The following is a 14,671-nucleotide window of genomic DNA, read 5'->3' on the forward strand; positions in this document are numbered from 1 at the left end:
ATTACAGGATTCATAGTAGTTCACTTAAGTCTTAGATCTCAAACTCTGTTTCAGTGTTACATGATTCACAGTAGTTCACCCAAGTCTTAGATTTCAAACTCTGTTTCATTGTTACATGATTCATAGTAGTTCACCCAAGTCTTAGATCCCAAACCCTGTTTCAGTATTACAGGATTCATAGTAGTTCACCCAAGTCTTAAATTTCAAACTCTGTTTCAGTGTTATATGATTCATGGTAGTTCACCCAGGTCTTAGATCTCAAACTCTGTTTCAGTGTTACATGATTCATAGTAGTTCATTCAGGTCTTAGCTTTCAAACTCTGTTTCAGTGTTACATGATTCATAGTGGTTCACCCAAGTCTTAGATCTCAAACTCTGTTTCAGTGTTACATGATTCAAAGTAGTTCACCCAAGTCTTAGATCCCAAACCTTGTTTCAGTATTACAGGATTCATAGTAGGTCACTTAAGTCTTAGATCTCAAACTCTGTTTCAGTGTTACATGATTCAAAGTAGTTCACCCAAGTCTTAGATCCCAAACCCTGTTTCAGTATTACAGGATTCATAGTAGCTCACTTAAGTCTTAGATTTCAAACTCTGTTTCAGTGTTATATGATTCAAAGTAGTTCACCCAAGTCTTAGATTTCAAACTCTGTATCAGTGTTACATGATTCATAGTGGTTCACCCAAGTCTTAGATCTCAAACTCTGTTTCAGTGTTACATGATTCAAAGTAGTTCACCCAAGTCTTAGATCCCAAACCCTGTTTCAGTATTACAGAATTCATAGTAGCTCACTTAAGTCTTAGATCTCACATTCTGTTTCAGTGTTACATGATTCAAAGTAGTTCACCCAAGTCTTAGATCCCAAACCCTGTTTCAATATTACATAATTCATAGTAGTTCACTTAAGTCTTAGATCTCAAACTCTGTTTCAGTGTTACATGATTCATAGTAGTTCACCCAAATCTTAGATCTCAAACTCCGTTTCAGTGTTACATGATTCAAAGTTGTTCACCCAAGTCTTAGATCTCAAACCCTGTTTCAATATTACAGGATTCATAGTAGTTCACTTAAGTCTTGGATTTCAAACTCTGTTTCAGTGTTACATGATTCATAGTAGTTCACCCAAATCTTAGATCTCAAACTCCGTTTCAGTGTTACATAATTCAAAGTAGTTCACCCAAGTCTTAGATCCCAAACCCTGTTTCAATATTACAGGATTCATAGTAGTTCACTTAAGTCTTAGATCTCAAACTCTGTTTCAGTGTTACATGATTCACAGTAGTTCACCCAAGTCTTAGATTTCAAACTCTGTTTCATTGTTACATGATTCATAGTAGTTCACCCAAGTGTTAGATCCCAAACCCTGTTTCAGTATTACAGGATTCATAGTAGATCACCCAAGTCTTAGATTTCAAACTCTGTTTCAGTGTTATATGATTCATGGTAGTTCACCCAGGTCTTAGATCTCAAACTCTGTTTCAGTGTTACATGATTCATAGTGGTTCACCCAAGTCTTAGATCTCAAACTCTGTTTCAGTGTTACATGATTCATAGTAGTTCACCCAAATCTTAGATTTCAAACTCTGTTTCAGTGTTACATGATTCATAGTGGTTCACCCAAGTCTTAGATCCCAAACCTTGTTTCAGTATTACAGGATTCATAGTAGCTCACTTAAGTCTTAGATCTCAAACTCTGTTTCAGTGTTACATGATTCAAAGTAGTTCACCCAAGTCTTCGATCCCAAACCCTGTTTCAGTATTACAGGATTCATAGTAGCTCAGTTAAGTCTTAGATTTCAAACTCTGTTTCAGTGTTATATGATTCAAAGTAGTTCACCCAAGTCTTAGATCCCAAACCTTGTTTCAGTATTACAGGATTCATAGTAGCTCACTTAACTCTTAGATCTCAAACTCTGTTTCAGTGTTACATGATTCAAAGTAGTTCACCCAAGTCTCAGATCCCAAACCCTGTTTCAGTATTACATGATTCATAGTAGCTCACTTAAGTCTTAGATTTCAAACTCTGTTTCAGTGTTATATGATTCAAAGTAGTTCACCCAAGTCTTAGATTTAAAACTCTGTATCAAAGTTACATGATTCATAGTGGTTCACCCAAGTCTTAGATCTCAAACTCTGTTTCAGTGTTACATGATTCAAAGTAGTTCACCCAAGTCTTAGATCCCAAACCCTGTTTCAGTATTACAGGATTCATAGTAGCTCACTTAAGTCTTAGATCTCAAACTCCGTTTCAGTGTTACATAATTCAAAGTAGTTCACCCAAGTCTTAGATCCCAAACCCTGTTTCAATATTACAGGATTCATAGTAGTTCACTTAAGTCTTAGATCTCAAACTCTGTTTCAGTGTTACATGATTCATAGTGGTTCACCCAAGTCTTAGATCTCAAACTCTGTTCCAGTGTTACATGATTCAAAGTAGTTCACCCAAGTCTTAGATCCCAAACCCTGTTTCAGTATTACAGGATTCATAGTAGCTCACTTAGTCCTTAGATCTCAAACTCTGTTTCAGTGTTACATGATTCATAGTAGTTCATTCAGGTCTTAGCTTTCAAACTCTGTTTCAGTGTTACATGATTCATAGTGGTTCACCCAAGTCTTAGATCTCAAACTCTGTTTCAGTGTTACATGATTCAAAGTAGTTCACCCAAGTCTTAGATCCCAAACCCTGTTTCAGTATTACAGGATTCATAGTAGCTCACTTAAGTCTTAGCTTTCAAACTCTGTTTCAGTGTTACATGATTCATAGTAGTTCACTCAAATCTTAGATCTCAAACTCCGTTTCAGTGTTACATAATTCAAAGTAGTTCACCCAAGTCTTAGATCCCAAACCCTGTTTCAATATTACAGGATTCATAGTAGTTCACTTAAGTCTTAGATCTCAAACTCTGTTTCAGTGTTACATGATTCACAGTAGTTCACCCAAGTCTTAGATTTCAAACTCTGTTTCATTGTTACATGATTCATAGTAGTTCACCGAAGTCTTAGATCCCAAACCCTGTTTCAGTATTACAGGATTCATAGTAGTTCACCCAAGTCTTAGATTTCAAACTCTGTTTCAGTGTTATATGACTCATGGTAGTTCACCCAGGTCTTAGATCTCAAACTCTGTTTCAGTGTTACATGATTCATAGTAGTTCATTCAGGTCTTAGCTTTCAAACTCTGTTTCAGTGTTACATGATTCATAGTGGTTCACCCAAGTCTTAGATCTCAAACTCTGTTTCAGTGTTACATGATTCAAAGTAGTTCACCCAAGTCTTAGATCCCAAACCTTGTTTCAGTATTACAGGATTCATAGTAGCTCACTTAAGTCTTAGATCTCAAACTCTGTTTCAGTGTTACATGATTCAAAGTAGTTCACCCAAGTCTTAGATCCCAAACCCTGTTTCAGTATTACAGGATTCATAGTAGCTCACTTAAGTCTTAGATTTCAAACTCTGTTTCAGTGTTATATGATTCAAAGTAGTTCACTCAAGTCTTAGATTTCAAACTCTGTATCAGTGTTACATGATTCATAGTGGTTCACCCAAGTCTTAGATCTCAAACTCTGTTTCAGTGTTACATGATTCAAAGTAGTTCACCCAAGTCTTAGATCCCAAACCCTGTTTCAGTATTACAGGATTCATAGTAGCTCACTTAAGTCTTAGATCTCAAACTCTGTTTCAGTGTTACATGATTCAAAGTAGTTCACCCAAGTCTTAGATCCCAAACCCTGTTTCAATATTACAGGATTCATAGTAGTTCACTTAAGTCTTAGATCTCAAACTCTGTTTCAGTGTTACATGATTCATAGTAGTTCACCCAAATCTTAGATCTCAAACTCCGTTTCAGTGTTACATGATTCAAAGTAGTTCACCCAAGTCTTAGATCTCAAACCCTGTTTCAATATTACAGGATTCATAGTAGTTCACTTAAGTCTTGGATTTCAAACTCTGTTTCAGTGTTACATGATTCATAGTAGTTCACCCAAATCTTAGATCTCAAACTCCGTTTCAGTGTTACATAATTCAAAGTAGTTCACCCAAGTCTTAGATCCCAAACCCTGTTTCAATATTACAGGATTCATAGTAGTTCACTTAAGTCTTAGATCTCAAACTCTGTTTCAGTGTTACATGATTCACAGTAGTTCACCCAAGTCTTAGATTTCAAACTCTGTTTCATTGTTACATGATTCATAGTAGTTCACCCAAGTCTTAGATCCCAAACCCTGTTTCAGTATTACAGGATTCATAGTAGTTCACCCAAGTCTTAGATTTCAAACTCTGTTGCAGTGTTATATGATTCATGGTAGTTCACCCAGGTCTTAGATCTCAAACTCTGTTTCAGTGTTACATGATTCATAGTAGTTCATTCAGGTCTTAGCTTTCAAACTCTGTTTCAGTGTTACATGATTCATAGTGGTTCACCCAAGTCTTAGATCTCAAACTCTGTTTCAGTGTTACATGATTCAAAGTAGTTCACCCAAGTCTTAGATCCCAAACCCTGTTTCAGTATTACAGGGTTCATAGTAGCTCACTTAAGTCTTAGATCTCAAACTCTGTTTCAGTGTTACATGATTCAAAGTGGTTCACCCAAGTCTTAGATCCCAAACCCTGTTTCAGTATTACAGGATTCATAGTAGCTCACTTAAGTCTTAGATTTCAAACTCTCTTTCAGTGTTATATGATTCAAAGTAGTTCACCCAAGTCTTAGATTTCAAACTCTGTATCAGTGTTACATGATTCATAGTGGTTCACCCAAGTCTTAGATCTCAAACTCTGTTTCAGTGTTACATGATTCAAAGTAGTTCACCCAAGTCTTAGATCCCAAACCCTGTTTCAGTATTACAGGATTCATAGTAGCTCACTTATGTCTTAGATCTATAACTCCGTTTCAGTGTTACATAATTCAAAGTAGTTCACCCAAGTCTTAGATCCCAAACCCTGTTTCAATATTACAGGATTCATAGTAGTTCACTTAAGTCTTAGATCTCAAACTCTGTTTCAGTGTTACATGATTCATAGTGGTTCACCCAAGTCTTAGATCTCAAACTCTGTTTCAGTGTTACATGATTCAAAGTAGTTCACCCAAGTCTTAGATCCCAAACCCTTTTTCAGTATGACAGGATTCATAGTAGCTCACTTAAGTCTTAGATCTCAAACTCTGTTTCAGTGTTACATGATTCATAGTAGTTCATTCAGGTCTTAGCTTTCAAACTCTGTTTCAGTGTTACATGATTCATAGTGGTTCACCCAAGTCTTAGATCTCAAACTCTGTTTCAGTGTTACATGATTCAAAGTAGTTCACCCAAGTCTTAGATCCCAAACCCTGTTTCAGTATTACAGGATTCATAGTAGTTCACTTAAGTCTTAGATCTCAAACTCTGTTTCAGTGTTACATGATTCATAGTGGTTCACCCAAGTCTTAGATCTAAAACTCTGTTTCAGTGTTACATGATTCAAAGTAGTTCACCCAAGTCTTAGATCCCAAACCCTGTTTCAGTATTACAGGATTCATAGTAGCTCACTTAAGTCTTAGATCTCAAACTCTGTTTCAGTGTTACATGATTCATAGTAGTTCATTCAGGTCTTAGCTTTCAAACTCTGTTTCAGTGTTACATGATTCATAGTGGTTCACCCAAGTCTTAGCTTTCAAACTCCGTTTCAGTGTTACATGATTCAAAGTAGTTCACCAAAGTCTTAGATCCCAAACCCTGTTTCAATATTACAGGATTCATAGTAGTTCACTTAAGTCTTAGATCTCAAACTCTGTTTCAGTGTTACATGATTCACAGTAGTTCACCCAAGTCTTAGATTTCAAACTCTGTTTCATTGTTACATGATTCATAGTAGTTCACCCAAGTCTTAGATCCCAAACCCAGTTTCAGTATTACAGGATTCATAGTGGTTCACCCAAGTCTTAGCTTTCAAACTCCGTTTCAGTGTTACATGATTCAAAGTAGTTCACCCAAGTCTTAGATCCCAAACCCTGTTTCAATATTACAGGATTCATAGTAGTTCACTTAAGTCTTAGATCTCAAACTCTGTTTCAGTGTAACATGATTCACAGTAGTTCACCCAAGTCTTAGATTTCAAACTCTGTTTCAGTGTTATATGATTCATAGTAGTTCACCCAAGTCTTAGATTTCAAACTCTGTTTCATTGTTACATGATTCATAGTAGTTCACCCAAGTCTTAGATCCCAAACCCTGTTTCAGTATTACAGGATTCATAGTGGTTCACCCAAGTCTTAGCTTTCAAACTCCGTTTCAGTGTTACATGATTCAAAGTTGTTCACCCAAGTCTTAGATCCCAAACCCTGTTTCAATATTACAGGATTCATAGTAGTTCACTTAAGTCTTAGATCTCAAACTCTGTTTCAGTGTTACATGATTCACAGTAGTTCACCCAAGTCTTAGATTTCAAACTCTGTTTCATTGTTACATGATTCATAGTAGTTCACCCAAGTCTTAGATCCCAAACCCTGTTTCAGTATTACAGGATTCATAGTAGTACACCCAGGTCTTAGATCTCAAACTCTGTTTCATTGTTACATGATTCATAGTAGTTCACCCAAGTCTTAGATCCCAAACCCTGTTTCAATATTACAGGATTCATAGTAGCTCACTTAAGTCTTAGATCTCAAACTCTGTTTCAGTGTTACATGATTCACAGTAGTTCACCCAAGTCTTAGATTTCAAACTCTGTTTCATTGTTACATGATTCTTAGTAGTTCACCCAAGTCTTAGATCCCAAACCCTGTTTCAATATTACAGGATTCATAGTAGTTCACTTAAGTCTTAGATCTCAAACTCTGTTTCAGTGTTACATGATTCACAGTAGTTCACCCAAGTCTTAGATTTCAAACTCTGTTTCATTGTTACATGATTCATAGTAGTTCACCCAAGTCTTAGATTTCAAACCCTGTTTCAGTATTACAGGATTCATAGTGGTTCACCCAAGTCTTAGCTTTCAAACTCCGTTTCAGTGTTACATGATTCAAAGTAGTTCACCCAAGTCTTAGATCCCAAACCCTGTTTCAATATTACAGGATTCATAGTAGTTCACTTAAGTCTTAGATCTCAAACTCTGTTTCAGTGTTACATGATTCACAGTAGTTTACCCAAGTCTTAGATTTCAAACTCTGTTTCATTGTTACATGATTCATAGTAGTTCACCCAAGTCTTAGATCCCAAACCCTGTTTCAGTATTACAGGATTCATAGTAGTTCACCCAGGTCTTAGATCTCAAACTCTGTTTCAGTGTTACATGATTCATAGTAGTTCATTCAGGTCTTAGCTTTCAAACTCTGTTTCAGTGTTACATGATTCATAGTGGTTCACCCAAGTCTTAGATCTCAAACTCTGTTTCAGTGTTACATGATTCAAAGTAGTTCACCCAAGTCTTAGATCCCAAACCTTGTTTCAGTATTACAGGATTCATAGTAGCTCACTTAAGTCTTAGATCTCAAACTCTGTTTCAGTGTTACATGATTCAAAGTAGTTCACCCAAGTCTTAGATCCCAAACCCTGTTTCAGTATTACAGGATTCATAGTAGCTCACTTAAGTCTTAGATTTCAAACTCTGTTTCAGTGTTATATGATTCAAAGTAGTTCACCCAAGTCTTAGATTTCAAACTCTGTATCAGTGTTACATGATTCATAGTAGCTCACTTAAGTCTTAGATCTCAAACTCTGTTTCAGTGTTACATGATTCAAAGTAGTTCACCCAAGTCTTAGATCCCAAACCCTGTTTCAGTATTACAGGATTCATAGTAGCTCACTTAAGTCTTAGATCTCAAACTCCGTTTCAGTGTTACATAATTCAAAGTAGTTCACCCAAGTCTTAGATCCCAAACCCTGTTTCAGTATTACAGGATTCATAGTAGCTCACTTAAGTCTTAGATTTCAAACTCTGTTTCAGTGTTATATGATTCAAAGTAGTTCACCCAAGTCTTAGATTTCAAACTCTGTATCAGTGTTACATGATTCATAGTAGCTCACTTAAGTCTTAGATCTCAAACTCTGTTTCAGTATTACAGGATTCATAGTAGCTCACTTAAGTCTTAGATCTCAAACTCTGTTTCAGTGTTACATGATTCAAAGTAGTTCACCCAAGTCTTAGATCCCAAACCCTGTTTCAGTATTACAGGATTCATAGTAGCTCACTTAAGTCTTAGATTTCAAACTCTGTTTCAGTGTTATATGATTCAAAGTAGTTCACCCAAGTCTTAGATTTCAAACTCTGTATCAGTGTTACATGATTCATAGTAGCTCACTTAAGTCTTAGATCTCAAACTCTGTTTCAGTGTTACATGATTCAAAGTAGTTCACCCAAGTCTTAGATCTCAAACTCTGTTTCAGTGTTACATGATTCAAAGTAGTTCACCCAAGTCTTAGATCCCAAACCCTGTTTCAGTATTACAGGATTCATAGTAGCTCACTTAAGTCTTAGATCTCAAACTCCGTTTCAGTGTTACATAATTCAAAGTAGTTCACCCAAGTCTTAGATCCCAAACCCTGTTTCAATATTACAGGATTCATAGTAGTTCACTTAAGTCTTAGATCTCAAACTCTGTTTCAGTGTTACATGATTCACAGTAGTTCACCCAAGTCTTAGATTTCAAACTCTGTTTCATTGTTACATGATTCATAGTAGTTCACCCAAGTCTTAGATTTCAAACCCTGTTTCAGTATTACAGGATTCATAGTGGTTCACCCAAGTCTTAGCTTTCAAACTCCGTTTCAGTGTTACATGATTCAAAGTAGTTCACCCAAGTCTTAGATCCCAAACCCTGTTTCAATATTACAGGATTCATAGTAGTTCACTTAAGTCTTAGATCTCAAACTCTGTTTCAGTGTTACATGATTCACAGTAGTTTACCCAAGTCTTAGATTTCAAACTCTGTTTCATTGTTACATGATTCATAGTAGTTCACCCAAGTCTTAGATCCCAAACCCTGTTTCAGTATTACAGGATTCATAGTAGTTCACCCAGGTCTTAGATCTCAAACTCTGTTTCAGTGTTACATGATTCATAGTAGTTCATTCAGGTCTTAGCTTTCAAACTCTGTTTCAGTGTTACATGATTCATAGTGGTTCACCCAAGTCTTAGATCTCAAACTCTGTTTCAGTGTTACATGATTCAAAGTAGTTCACCCAAGTCTTAGATCCCAAACCTTGTTTCAGTATTACAGGATTCATAGTAGCTCACTTAAGTCTTAGATCTCAAACTCTGTTTCAGTGTTACATGATTCAAAGTAGTTCACCCAAGTCTTAGATCCCAAACCCTGTTTCAGTATTACAGGATTCATAGTAGCTCACTTAAGTCTTAGATTTCAAACTCTGTTTCAGTGTTATATGATTCAAAGTAGTTCACCCAAGTCTTAGATTTCAAACTCTGTATCAGTGTTACATGATTCATAGTAGCTCACTTAAGTCTTAGATCTCAAACTCTGTTTCAGTGTTACATGATTCAAAGTAGTTCACCCAAGTCTTAGATCCCAAACCCTGTTTCAGTATTACAGGATTCATAGTAGCTCACTTAAGTCTTAGATCTGAAACTCCGTTTCAGTGTTACATAATTCAAAGTAGTTCACCCAAGTCTTAGATCCCAAACCCTGTTTCAGTATTACAGGATTCATAGTAGCTCACTTAAGTCTTAGATTTCAAACTCTGTTTCAGTGTTATATGATTCAAAGTAGTTCACCCAAGTCTTAGATTTCAAACTCTGTATCAGTGTTACATGATTCATAGTAGCTCACTTAAGTCTTAGATCTCAAACTCTGTTTCAGTATTACAGGATTCATAGTAGCTCACTTAAGTCTTAGATCTCAAACTCTGTTTCAGTGTTACATGATTCAAAGTAGTTCACCCAAGTCTTAGATCCCAAACCCTGTTTCAGTATTACAGGATTCATAGTAGCTCACTTAAGTCTTAGATTTCAAACTCTGTTTCAGTGTTATATGATTCAAAGTAGTTCACCCAAGTCTTAGATTTCAAACTCTGTATCAGTGTTACATGATTCATAGTAGCTCACTTAAGTCTTAGATCTCAAACTCTGTTTCAGTGTTACATGATTCAAAGTAGTTCACCCAAGTCTTAGATCTCAAACTCTGTTTCAGTGTTACATGATTCAAAGTAGTTCACCCAAGTCTTAGATCCCAAACCCTGTTTCAGTATTACAGGATTCATAGTAGCTCACTTAAGTCTTAGATCTCAAACTCCGTTTCAGTGTTACATAATTCAAAGTAGTTCACCCAAGTCTTAGATCCCAAACCCTGTTTCAATATTACAGGATTCATAGTAGTTCACTTAAGTCTTAGATCTCAAACTCTGTTTCAGTGTTACATGATTCATAGTGGTTCACCCAAGTCTTAGATCTCAAACTCTGTTTCAGTGTTACATGATTCAAAGTAGTTCACCCAAGTCTTAGATCCCAAACCCTGTTTCAGTATTACAGGATTCATAGTAGCTCACCTAAGTCTTAGATCTCAACTCCGTTTCAGTGTTACATGATTCGTAGCAGTTCACCCAAATCTTAGATCTGAAACTCTGTTTCAGTGTTACAGGATTCATAGTAGTTCACCCAAATCTTAGATCTCAAACTCTGTTTCATTGTTACATGATTCATAGTAGTTCACCCAAGTCTTAGATCTCAAACCCTGTTTCAATATTACAGGATTCATAGTAGTTCACTTAAGTCTTGGATTTCAAACTCTGTTTCAGTGTTACATGATTCATAGTAGTTCACCCAAATCTTAGATCTCAAACTCTGTTTCAGTGTTACATGATTCATAGTAGCTCACTTAAGTCTTAGATCTCAAACTCTGTTTCAGTGTTACATGATTCATAGTAGTTCACCCAATTCTTAGATCTCAAACTCCGTTTCAGTGTTACATGATTCATTGGAGTTCACCCAAATCTTAGATCTCAAACCCTGTTTCAATATTACAGGATTCATAGTAGTTCACTTAAGTCTTAGATTTCAAACTCCGTTTCAGTGTTACATGATTCGTAGTAGTTCACCCAAGTCTTAGATCTCAAACCCTGTTTCAATATTACAGGATTCATAGTAGTTCACTTAAGTCTTGAATTTCAAACTCTGTTTCAGTGTTACATGATTCATAGTAGTTCACCCAAGTCTTAGATCTCAAACCCTGTTTCAATATTACAGGATTCATAGTAGTTCACTTAAGTCTTGGATTTCAAACTCTGTTTCAGTGTTACATGATTCATAGTAGTTCACCCGAATCTTAGATCTCAAACTCTGTTTTAGTGTTACATGATTCATAGTAGTTCACCCAAATCTTAGATCTGAAACTCTGTTTCAGTGTTACAGGATTCATAGTAGTTCACCCAAATCTTAGATCTCAAACTCTGTTTCATTGTTACATGATTCATAGTAGTTCACCCAAGTCTTAGATTTCAAACTCTGTTTCATTGTTACATGATTCATAGTATAAAAGCCATAAAGTGATAAATTAAATGTACGAACACAATAAAGAGCCTTTTCAGCGTATGAAGATACAGAAGTCATTACATAATAAAATCCAATAATTAAATGATTTAAATGTTGTTATAATTCTAAGCCAACCAAAAATTATATTTTTTATAGCAATTTTAGTAGGCGTATTAACTTGTTTGGTTTTTTGCACAAACTTTCTTTCGTTATTGATAATAGACCTACTAACTTTTTAGTGTTTTTTATATTATTAATTGCTCTTTTATCCGTGTTTTCATTATTTTCTGTTTTTTACTGCTCTTTAGCATTGATAGATGTAAATAAAATGTACGATCAAAAGTAGCTCAGGCGTAAAAGTGATTAGAAAAAAACAAGATCTTCTAACCGGAAACATCCGACATAGAAGTGAAGAAGTTCTGTGAAGTGCATTATATGAATGTAATGCATGGGTTTTAGTTAAAGAAAAACGGAGAATGGATCACGTGCTATGATGTCATACAGACCAATGCCTTTTTGCATGATTACCTTAGCTCACCCCTAAATTTCGGGAGGGGATTATAGTAGCACTTCTAAAATTTTAAGAATTGCCAAAACTAAAATTTTGATATGTAGTTTAGGATTGGGGTATGTACCTCTGTAAGTCTGGGTGGTTCATCTCGTTCCTTTTATGGGTAAAAGATTGCAAAAGAAAAAAATAAAATTTGAGAGATTTTTCATCTATTTTATCCACTTTGACGAGGGTTTATCACCTTGTATGGTTGAATATAGGAGTCCATTCTCTTTCATAGGATATGTATACATTGATGCACCGCTCTAAATTTTGAGAGGGGTACATAGGACTACTCGTTAAATTTAGAAATTGTGAATAACAACTTGATGAATATTCTCTAGGACCCAAAATATATTTCTTGTAAACTTGATTGGTCCATATTTTTTCCCTTTTATGGGTAAAAATTGCCAAAATTCAAAGTAGGTTTTGACCTAATTTATTCTGTTTGATGAGGGCTCATGAGATTAAAAATGAAATGAAATCTTTGAGTTTTACGTCCCATGGTTATGCCGGTTAGGCTAAAGGAGACGGTGATGATGAATGAAATGGTGGAATGAAGAAAGTGGGAGAACCCCGAGAAAACCCACGCAAACGGTGTTTGTCCACCACAAATTTCACTTTGCGGGGGCTGGGATAGCACCAGAGGTGAACGCCCTACCACTGAGCCACCGCGGCCCCCTCATGAGATAAAATGGACTTGAGACTTGGAATATGAAATATAAGGAGCCTTTATAAGTCAGGCGCGTTAAGTAACGAGTTATATATGTATATAGGATATACCTAGTAGGAGTTCAGGAAGCTAAATGAAATTTTTTGCACTCATTGAAAAGAGTTTTAAAAGTTTAGATTGATTGTTTGAAAATTGCTTGTATTTATTGAAAAGTTTTGTAAAGAGATTCCCTATAGAAATATTAGTTCGAGAATTTTGTTAAAAATAATTTTCACTGCCTGAAATTTTGCAGTGCAGAGATAAAAATTTTACAAGTTTAAGAAAAGAAATGGAACAGTTTAAAATGAGCTATCAACAGTGTGTATATATAAGAATTGCATCATCATGATGCAATCATATATGTTAGAATAAGTTTGTGCAACGTCAGTAGAATTGTACCACATGCGTTTATAATTACTTTCGATATCTTTCGGGTGTACTTGAAATAAATGTAGATTAACTAAAATTATAATTTTACCTTTTACTTTTTCATAAGCGTACTAGTTAATCTTGGTTACTGCTAACCGTAAATATTCATGGTGAACAAAGGATTTGAATATTATTTATACAACTTATTTTGTACTTCCTACCCCAAGAATAAACTACCCTTCGCAAATTTTTTAATGAGGAGTAGGTTATGCCATATTATCAGGCTATTAATGAAACCTTTATTTTGTGAAAATTTGTGAAATCGCCTGAGTAATTTTTTTTAGAAAATCGTCCGATAAACACCCCAAGAATAAGCTACTATTAGTAGATTTTCACAGCAACTGATCTATGTAATATTATCAAGTTATTAACTAAATATTTAACAATAAAATATTAACAAAATCGCTTGAGCCATTTTAAGAAGACTTTCACAAAAGACTCACCTCAATACCTCTCATAGGTTTTTCAAGGTAAGTGACCTATGTCGCATTGTCAAGTTTTTAATGAATTATTTAATTATGAAATTTAAACAAAATTGCTTGAGTCGTTATCAAGAAAATTATCGAAAAAGTCACCCCAAGAATAAACTGCCCCTCGTAGATTTTCATAGCAAATGAATTATATAATATTATCAGGTTACTTATGAAAGATTCAATTATGGAATATAAACAAAATTGCCTCAGTCGTTTCTGAGAAAATCGTTCGGAAAAGAACTCACTTCAAGAATAAGCTACCCCTCATAGATTTCTTTAAGGCATGTAAGTTACAAGAGTTTGATTTTTAGTAATGGCAACACTGCTAAAATATACTCGGTAACAAAGTAATCCATTATAATTCATACCAGCGGTGGGTTAGATGTCGACCCCCCCTCAGAGCGCATGAACTCACCTGCCTTCCTCTCCATGCGCGCCCAGCGCCAGCATTTAGAAGGCAGACGAGTGAGTACTCGTGGGCTACAGTCACGCTGCATGGGTGCTCGCGGAATACAGTCAATTTTACGAAGCAAGATCAGAGGAGCTGGTTAAAAATTGAATGCGCTAGAGGTAGGAATGCTAAACAGTGCTACGAAGTATTGCAAGATGTTTGCGGTGCAAGTGCATTACCATATCGTACAGTAGCAAGGTGGGTCAAAGAATTTAATGACGGACGACAAAATATCACAAACATACCTCGCTCCGGCCATCCTCCTGAAAGCGAAGATATGCAGAACGTGAACACGTCAGTGCTAGCGGAGAGGAACCGCGATGATTCGTCAATTGGCCAACGATACAGTACTAGCGCATTCGACTATGCTCAAAATTTTGAAGAAGAGCCTGGGATTGCGTAAAATCTCCTCAAAGTGGGTTCCACATGATCTGACTGAACAAGTGGCTGCGATATGATGCCGCTCGAACACACTTGGAGCGGTATCAACGTGAAGGTGAGGCCTTATTACGGCGGATCAATGCTATTGATGAGACCTGGGCCAGAGCGTATGAACTGCAGCTGAAACGGCAATTAAACGTGTGGCGTCATCCTGGGTCA

This window comes from Thermobia domestica, chromosome 8, assembly GCF_964235325.1.
Source record: "Thermobia domestica chromosome 8, izTheDome1.hap1.1, whole genome shotgun sequence".
NCBI lineage: Eukaryota > Metazoa > Arthropoda > Insecta > Zygentoma > Lepismatidae > Thermobia > Thermobia domestica.